The sequence below is a fragment of the Patagioenas fasciata genome, chromosome 4 (genome assembly GCF_037038585.1).
Source record: "Patagioenas fasciata isolate bPatFas1 chromosome 4, bPatFas1.hap1, whole genome shotgun sequence".
NCBI classification, from domain to species: Eukaryota; Metazoa; Chordata; class Aves; order Columbiformes; family Columbidae; genus Patagioenas; species Patagioenas fasciata.
Window position 1 is genome coordinate 4,476,894 of NC_092523.1, and position 9,898 is coordinate 4,486,791.

The following is a 9,898-nucleotide window of genomic DNA, read 5'->3' on the forward strand; positions in this document are numbered from 1 at the left end:
CCTACTGAAAGGAAAACTGCACAGCCTTAAGTGTAATGTTGCTGTCATTTTGCTGTAATTAACTGCTGAAGATCTGACTTAAAATTACAAAGACATAGGTCAAGTTAATTGTCTCGTTGCTTAGCAAAAGAGAAGGAGAACTCAATCGGGTTACTGGAGCATCAGCTACCCATGGTTAATAAAGAATTTGAAATATTGGTTCCCTGAGACCAATACAGTTTCAGAAATATGATTTCCCACAGCCTGCACAGTTCCAGAAACAATGAGTTGTCTCCAAAATGCCTACAAGTGAACAATGAAGCTGTCACAATTATATCCAAAGGCTTTTAAAAGAACAACACAAAAAACTCAGTAGATTGAAGATTTACAGTCGGGGCCTCCTTTGTTTATTCAGAACAAGGTACGTAAATACCAGATGGATTTTTTTTTTTTAATTTTTAATCTACATGTTGTAAAATATAAGTTTATTTTCCAAAGGGAACAAAGAACCAATCTCTTAATGGAGCACTATGAGTCAGGCACCTACTTACTTTTAAAGATTTGCCTCCCAAGTCATCTTGATATGGATATTTTACTGCTTATACTAATATAACTGTCTCGCAATAAGGGAATAATTGGGGTTTTTTTGGTGGTTTTGAGGTTAGATAAATACCTTTTCCATTCAAGCAAGAAAAAGAATGTCAGTGTCACTGTCCTGGTCTAAATTCACTTATGGGTTCAGTTGTCCTTTGTCAGCAGGTCTGTGGGAATTTGGAGTTTAAGTCCCTATGTCAGTGGAACTAAGGTTGCTTGAAGATGGGTTTTTAAAAGTAGGAACTGTCTACATCTGTGAGCAAATATCCGAGCTCAAAAAACTAGTTTACTAATCAATGCAAGTAAGGATGTCTATATCAATCTGCAATTTATTAGCCATGAACAAATGTTGGAAGAAGATTAGAGACATGATAATGAATATCCTAGTTTTGCACTGATCCTCCAATGCTTCTGCAAAGCGCAGATAACTTTACATCCATACATAGAAACATAAAGAAGCCAACTGAAGCTGTAAAACTCATAGCCCCACCAATGAAACTGGTTCTCCAAGAGACTGGAAAAGGAAAAGAAAGAAGGATGTTTCTGCTATTTGGACATTGAAAGCTGCAGAGGGACCTGAGGATCCAGGGGGAAGATGAAGGTCTGGAAACAAATGGGGGCTGGTGTCCTTCTGGTTCCAGTCCAAGTGTCACGAGAGCTGAGCTAAGAGTGCATTTTTGGTCCATTGTTATCTTCTTCATGGAAAGGAATATTTAAAATACATGTAAGTTGAAGCTGAATAACAAACAGGCTAGAAATGAGGACAATGTCAGCTGGATCTTTTCCTGAAGAAAAATTATCTACCTGTCACGGGCCTCTGCCTTAGCATGTAAAAGAAATCCTCCAGAGGCTTCTTTCTCTACATCAGATATTGGGAGTCCAGATAACCACCTTGCAAGATGCCAGATTTTTGGAGAACTGCAACTGTTCAAATATAAATCTGATCCCCTACCCTTTCATCTTTGCTGTCTTTTATCATCCTTAGCATGGCCATATAGACTGAATAATCCTATTACCTGGGGAGATCCCATATATTCAAGAGGACCATTTTACTGCAATTTCCTCCTTCTGTTTCTAGTTTTCATAATGTTTTTGGAACATACGCTGCTGATGTGGTTTTATATTCCTTTGCCCTACCAGAAACTGGCTGCAAGCACGTTTATCTCACTGTAGTATAACCAAATAAATTAGCATCCAAAAGAACTTTCTATCAAAGCCTGCAAGCCTAGAGGCACAGGAAAATTGGTATTACTGCAAAAGACAATTATTTGGTTTAAGATGGATAAAGATTCTGCAGGGATTTGATACTAGCTTAAAATTTGCAAGGGTGTTACAGCTATAAATCAGGAGGAAAGTAAAAAGCCTCAGATGGTCCAATTTGCTGACAATTTTTCCTCCACATTTATTCTAAAAAATATATCTAATAGCAAACAAGGTTTGTTACCGTTGGATTTGTTTGTACTGTGATAGCATCTAAAATACTACTGGAAGGTTTCCAAACTCCACATACATTTCAGTAAAAACCTGTAAAAAAGTGCATGTTACATCACCTTCATGCATCTCATGCATGAGAAAGAAATCTCATTAAAGGACCAGGTATTGCTGTCCTGATTTTGAGCAAATACTGGGATCTGGGTCCTAGTCCAGGTTTTGGAAAAGCAATTAATTATTTGAGGTGCTTCAGGTATTAGGTGCTCAGCTTGAGACACCTCAAGAAGGCTGAATTTCAGAATGTGTTATGCTTTGAATATAATTAGTGGCTTCCAAAAATCTCAGCATTCCTGGTGCTCTCTGACAAGGACTGAATCTTAAATTCCCATAGATTTATTTTATCAGCTGATCGGGTTTTATTTATCTGTTGCACTACAATTGTCTGGTTTGGATTTTTATAGAGACCAGGAGTAAAAGGTCATTTCAAAAAATCTATATTATGTTTTGGTTTAAGCGTTAATTCTACTGAACAGAAATATTTAAAACATCCAAACATGGAACATTTTGGTTAAAATGCAAGCTGAAATGCAAATGTCGCTCTGATCCCTTTATAAGGATTTGAGTGTGTTTGCTTTCCCTTTAAACCATCCATTTTCCAGTCAAAGAAAACCATCTCTGACAGATCTGTGATCAGTTCCAACAGGGTAGATCTGTCTAATTCCCATGTTGGCATCAAAATTGTATTTCTCCTATAGAATTAACCACTCAATCTTCACACAATGCGCTGCCAGACAATATATTTGTTTGACTACTGGCATTTTTTATACATGTCCCTTTTATTTCAGATAAGCCTAATTACACACTGCTGTACCCTTTCAAGATACACAATACAATTTTCTTCTCCTAAGCACTGTACTCTGAAGAAAGTTTTATCCAAGATTTATGAAAAATCTCACTATAATTTTGAAAGACTTATGAGTGCCTACATTTTGTCCTGATATTAAGTTACCTTCTCGAACAATTTGTCATAATTTCCTGACGGTAAGAAAGAGAAATCCACTTGGGAACTTATATGAAATTAACTTGGATTTCAAAGTCTAAACTGAACTTCTTGGATTTATTTCTATGCCCCCCACACCCTTCAAATAGAAGGCACATCAAAATGTAATATCTGTACATTATCAGTTTACGAAACTATTAAATGCATGACAAAAACAATGGAAAAACAATAAGCCTATTTTTTTTCCCAGACTGTTTCTAAATATCTTTTTGTAGTGTGGGTCCTCCTAGTTGCCATTTGTGTATCTCGCTCTTCATAGTGTCAACCAGCAACAAATCAGACCTTCAAGGAAATTTTATTTTCTCTCTTATCTTGCTCTGTTTCAATTTTGTCATTGCACACGGGGTGGTTGTCGCAAGACATCATAACTGGAAACAGTGGAATATCAAAGTTCTTGCCAAAGAGATCTGGGATTTCGTAGAGGCTCAGGGTGGGAATGTGAGCTTGTTTGGATTTCTTCTCTTGGTGTTCCTGATCCCTCAAGGATCTGTGTTTTCTTTCTGCGTTAGCACTAATGTTATCCATATAACTATCAGATGTTTCCCTAAGTGTCTCAGCCAATCTGGGGTAGTAGGGCAAATTTACAGATCTTTAATGAGTTGTTTCCAAAAACTGTTTCTTAAAACTCAACTAGGATGGTTACCACCTTGGATCTCAATTTGGGAACATGTTGGGGAAGGTAAGTTCTACCAAGCTGGCTCATTCCCAGATGTAGGTTTTTGTAAGACTGTGAAGTCTGTCCATACTGTGCCCAGCAGTAAAAATCCACCTTGTGTTGATACAGACATCTCCCCTGGGTAGCAGCGTAGTCATGGCAACATGGAACTCAATCTCTGCTGCCCACTGAGCATCTCTCTGTCATCTTTAAGCTCCTTTGGGGTGAGTTCAGCTAAAAGGTAAAAAGCCCCTTTGTCTGTATTATTTATTTAGATTATTTAACCTTACAGCAAGTATTGCCTCAAACACTGCTTCAGTGGATTTTTTCTGTATTTCTGTGCCTCTGTAGCAGTGACGAGCTGATCCCATGCAACCCCACAGGGTGCGTATGAGACTGCTCCCATCTAACTTTGTGTGGCACATCATTCTGAAAGCAAATCACCCTGGGACCCTCTCCTGCCAGAGAACGAGACAGACATCTCCAGCATGCAGCAGCCTCCTCCGTTCTGAATCATCACCTGAAAGTGCCTCCTCCTCCCAGCTCAGTGGATCTTAAGGTCTTTATCAGATTGTCCTTGTCTTACACTTATTAGTTGGAATGAGTCTGCTAGTCATTGTAGGTTAAGAGTATTCTTCCTTCTCTCACCAAAAAGATGATTGTCACCTTCTGGTAACTACTTGTGAGACCTTAGCCCTCAGTGCACAAGTTGGTAATGAGAAAAGAGACCTCAACCCTGCCTTGAAAGTCCCTGAATCCTTTCAGGTTGTCTCAATATTGACCACTGCCCATATGCAAAAAGTCATGATCCATACCTCAAAAATGAGTGCTGAACTCTGTGGCATGAATACACCTCTGTTCCCAAAACTAGAAAAGGAAGAGAAGTACCTCTTCTTCTACAGGTATCTCCATGTTATTTAAGTTGTGGGATGGGCTCCACCAATTATAGAGGGATCCTACCTCTGGGAATCCTTGTGAAGTATGAAAAGCTGAATTTGGGTCTCCCTCTGTTAGTTTGATAAGAATTTAGGATCTGGATGCTGCAGTGTTGCAGTCCTGGGGACATGGAAAAGGCCACTCCTCACCTCAGTCCTTCTCTTCTTTTTCATTTCATCTGTTCTTCCCACACTGCACCCTGGTTCTTTCTGCTTTTTATTCAGACTTCTTTTTATTTGCTTGTTACTGCAAGACAGCCTCCGTTGGCTGCAGTTGGGGAAAAATCCTTATGATGACATAGTCAGATTTGACTCTCCACAACATAAAGGACAATGTCTAGGAAGGGCAGAGCAATGCAACACAGATTCTGGATGTCAAATAACGTTATCCAAGTGTAAAGTTTAACATAATTCTTAGCATGTGTTTTGTCTTTCAAAGCAAGCTCTGTCCTACACTCCATCCTGTGCTTCAGAGGCTGACCAGCCAGATGTGTTCGTTTTAACGGTTTTATTTAATAAACCCTTGTGATTTTCTCTTTTCATTCCACTCTAGCTTCCACTTCTATCACCATCTTCTAGCCTCAAAAAGTAGAGAGAAAACTGTCGCTTAATACTTGTAAAATGTTGCCCTCTTTTCCCCTCACTTGTAGACAGAGTTATATATTGAATCCTACATTCATTAAGAGTACAATTTTAAAATATGCAGACCTAATTGCACCTCCTTTCATAGTTAAGTGTCCAAGTCAGTGTATTTTAGAAATGATGAGTGTCTGTGAAAATAGATCAAGTCAGTCAGTTATCTTTACCATTAAACCCCATTGGTTTTGGTGTATTTAATATTGGATTGCACTTTATAGCAGCAATTACGACCCAAGGCCAAATTTGTCAACAGCCATGCACAAAGCCAGGCACTCATTCCTATATTTAGCACACAGTTAAAATGACCTTTCAAAGGTGTTGAACAAATCCTTAAAATTTAGTGCTGTTTCTAGATCTGCATATGCTCATTATAACCAAAATCCATGCAATGTTTAGATAGATGCTTTAAGATACCTCATTCCTGTTGCCTAAATCCATACCTTAACACTCATTTAAATAATTTCTCTTTATTTTCGAAACATCTTGCCAGTGCATGGTGAATAAATTGATGAAAATGGAGACTTTTTTCCAAATATATTAATACAATATACCCTGTTTGTATGTTTTGAAGCCTCAGTATAACCACCAGTGCTTTATTCCTCCACTGCAGCTGTGTTTCTAAATGTATTCCATGGATTGTTGAAGTGCATTCCCAAAATGTCCTCTAAGAATGTCCAATATTACTTTAGCAATGAATTAAATCTTTCCACTAAGCCATGATTATATTTGACAAGAAGTTACATACTTTTCAAGATGTCCTGTTTTCTTAATATTTTGGAGATTTTGGGTTATATAGTTCATAGTAGGTTACCTTATTCCACCAGCTTTTGATGTCTTGACAACAGCTAAACCATAGAAGAAGGAAATTACAGTAATGTTCACATCTGGCTCTTGAGTATAGTCCTTATCACAAAGAATAAACTCCTGAAATGCTTTTAAAACTAAACAAAAATCAACCCAAATCCCCTCTCTACTTTCACAATTTTCAACATACATACAGTGCAGAACATTTACTTGCCTTACTATGGCGTATTTTGCTTCAGCACACACAAAAAATTTACCAGTTGTGCCTTTTGGTTTTAATCTTGTTTTCTTTGCCATGAATTGCAAATAGATAAAAGGCACTTTGACTTTTCTGATGTCTTGATGCAACTAGGGACTTAAATGACCCACTATCTGTACATTTACTATTAGCTGTTGTCAAAGTATCACTAGCAGAGCTCGTACCATTAGATAAAAGCCACAATAAGTATGTTTGGATGTATTTGGGGGAAGGCTGGGAGACTCTTGGCAAGCACGCAGACTTCCAGTAGCTCTGTTTGACCTGACCAAGCCCAGGAAATTAAAAACCCAGACTCCAATCATGGGATGTAAACACTTTCATATCAAAACCTTTATGTGTGATGTTTGATTCTCGAGGTACTTATGTTTGTGGCTTTTGTAAATGCTCTTTCTCCCTTGGAACAACTGACTTGTACCAGACAGCAAAGGTCCTCAAGGAACTATTCATTTATCCAGTGAGCTCTGCCTGTGACCTTATCTCGCATGTCTTCATGCATCTTTCTGCCACATCCAGCAGTTGAAGGAGGTATATCATCCAACTATGCCAGTTAGCTGCTAGCAGAGGGTTTATATCAGATAGAAACACATGGCTAACATCCAGCATACTTGCAACACAACCTATGTGCAAAGGAATCATACCAGGGTGAAGGATCAGGCCATCAATATTGTTTAAAATGACCTATAAAAATTAGGTCAGCCTGTTTGCTGTCGGTGTTGTGCCACTAATTTCAGTAACAGGTTCTGATCTGTTGTCTTTAGATCCCAGCTGGATTTGCACAGCTAACTGTTGGCAAGCATAGGAGCTTCGTTATGCTTTTCAAGTTAGCTGTAAGGGGTCAATTATGAGAATTTTTTGGGGCTTTAATACAACATTATTTGCACTGTTACATTTATTATCAGTTTTAAAGACTGATGCACAGCAATGGAAACCAAGATATGACAGAGGATCACAATAAACAGAAATATACTGGCTGGACAGAGGGTCTCAGATACGATTTGTGCAAATTTGAGTCAAGTTTGAGTATTCAGTGAAAACACATTAAGAATCTTTCCTCCACTTTTCTAACCAACAGGGCTACAAAAATATTTCCTTCTTCACACAGGAGCCTGGAAGGGATCTGACTGCTGCTGAATTTAAGTGCTCAAGGGCTTTCTCACAACCATCTACAGCAGTGGATAAGACTCCACTTTATTCACTTCAGTGGGACACCAAATCTCTTTTTTTTCTCTGTGATGAGCTTGCACGTTTTGTCTGTGTTTTAGCCATGTTAAGGGGAACTGTGGAAATCATACAGATCTTCTGACACTTTAGGCACTGCTCCAGGTAAGCATAAAAGAATCAGAAGAGGAATCCAACTCATAGTTCACATTTTTGTAGTGCAATCCTAACTTATTTTTCAGCCACTAGTGGTGAAAAAAAGAAAAAAGTAATATTCTTGCTGTGGGTAAGAATATCTGTGAGTCTCTCAGATCATATTATATATCCTAGTCATTTCAACAGCCAGTGTGATTTAAGGATGACCTAGAGCTACACATTATTTGGAAACTATGCCCTTGGTAAAAGGGATGTACGTCCATGCAGCAATTTGACAAGTTTTTATCTCCACCGCAGGGGAGAGTTTAACTTTGCATCACTCCTACATGACATGACTGGACAAACACATTCTACTGAGTGTTCCCGAACCTCAGCTCCTCTTTGCTAAGATCTCACTGCCTTACTGGCTACAGCTTCAAGGAAAATAAAGCAAAGAGGACAGAATTTACAGCCCCTCCTGCTCCAGAAATGCAGAAGAAAATCACATTATCGCTTTATCTCTGTGAAGCAGTTTGTGGCTCGATTCACAGGTTATCCTGCAGAGACCATCAGAAGAAGTGGAAGCTTTCTTTTGACTAGTGAAAGCAACAGAAAGCTGTGGAAATTAAAGAAAAGTCCATTCATTTATGTAGATGCATTTAAAATTGCAGTGACCGATCTAAGGTAGTTGTCTGGGTTCTCTTAGTAGTCAACGGAAAAGGATTTTGGTACTTCTAGAAATATAATTCATCCCATCCTTAGCTATTATTTTCAATAGGTACGATGTTGTCTCTCTCATTGACTGCAGATGTTATGTGTAACCCAAAAAGCTGCAATAATACTATTTCAGTATATATATTTCAGTATCTGTGCAGTACCTTCATAGGTAATAGGCAGTCTGTTGGTCTAGTCTGTGAAGGTGGTTTTAAAGAAAAAGCTGAAAATCTTTTCACCCATTGAATGCCTCCTGTTGGTTTTGATTGAAGCCTTCAGCTCGACAAATTGAAACATTTCCATTTGGAAAAAAAATTAAAATAAATAAAATCTGATGTGTCATCCAATCAGTAAAGTAGGGAAAAAACACATAGAAGGAAACAGCAGCAGTTATGTTTGCCACACCTAGACAGAAGGATAGAACAAGCTGTGAAAAAGAAGTCACAATATTTCTCCTGCTTATAAATGAATCTGGAGCTGAGGATGGTCAAGCTTTGTGGGAGGTGTTTTGTTTCTGTATAGTTTTGATCTCATTTGATTTGATTTTGCTCAGCTTTCCTCTTTCAGTACAAGGTTTTGATTAAAGGTACATGTGCTTTGGCTGCAACTTCCTGAGGAAGAGGCATCAAAACTCATAGAAAACTGACTTAACGCTGCCCTGCACCTGGCAAGGTGATGCTGCTGAAGAAGTAGATCTATGATTCCTGCATTTCCCCTAGTGTAATCTCATTTTCTTTGGGAAGGGAAGATGTTGTTGTGGATCCAGCTGTCTCTCTATGACCATGAGACATCACTGGGCCCTTGTGGCCAGGAAGGCCAATGGTACCTGGGGTGGGTTAGAAGGGGGTGGTCAGTAGGTCAGAGAGGTTCTCCTGCCCCTCTAACTGTGCCCTGGTGAGACCACACCTGGAATATTGTGTCCAGTTGTGGCCCCTCAGTTCCAGAAGGACAGGGAACTGCTGCAGAGAGTCCAGCGCAGCCACCAAGATGCTGAAGGGAGTGGAGCATCTCCCGTGGGAGGAAAGGCTGAGGGAGCTGGGGCTCTGGAGCTGGAGAAGAGGAGACTGAGAGGTGACCTCAGTGTTTACAAATGTATAAAGGGTGAGTGTCAGGAGGATGGAGCCAGGCTCTTCTCAGTGACAACCAATGGTAGGACAAGGGGCAATGGGTTCAAGCTGGAACACAGGAGGATCCACAGGAGGTTGTGGAGTCTCCTCTGCAGACATTCAAACCCGCCTGGACACCTTCCTGTGGAACCTCAGCTGGGTGTTCCTGCTCCATGGGGGGATTGCACTGGATGAGCTTTCAAGGTCCCTTCCAACCCCTCACATTCTGGGACTCTGTGATTCTATATATGTCCCATCACCCTAAGGTTCCAGATTAAACGTACGCTGAACTGAGGGAGCTTATAAAGGTTTGTAAATAACTCTTCTGGAAGCGTGATTGTGGCCACAGCATGCATGGCACCTGTGAGCGGGTAGACAGTTCTTCTCAGTGTTGTTTGAATAATTGGAAAATCACTCATCCATTACTAC

General features: G+C 39.5%; 1 protein-coding gene across 1 annotated transcript in view; it reads left to right on the top strand.

The window, feature by feature from the left end:
- Positions 1–9,693, top strand: part of MAVS (mitochondrial antiviral signaling protein) — a 670,207-nt gene extending 660,514 nt beyond the window's left edge. Inside the window, exon 7 of the transcript XR_010651328.2 lies at positions 9,565–9,693. The gene's annotated coding sequence lies outside the window, so the exon portion shown is untranslated. The remainder of the gene's footprint in view (positions 1–9,564) is intronic.
- The last annotated feature ends 205 nt before the right edge of the window (positions 9,694–9,898 follow it).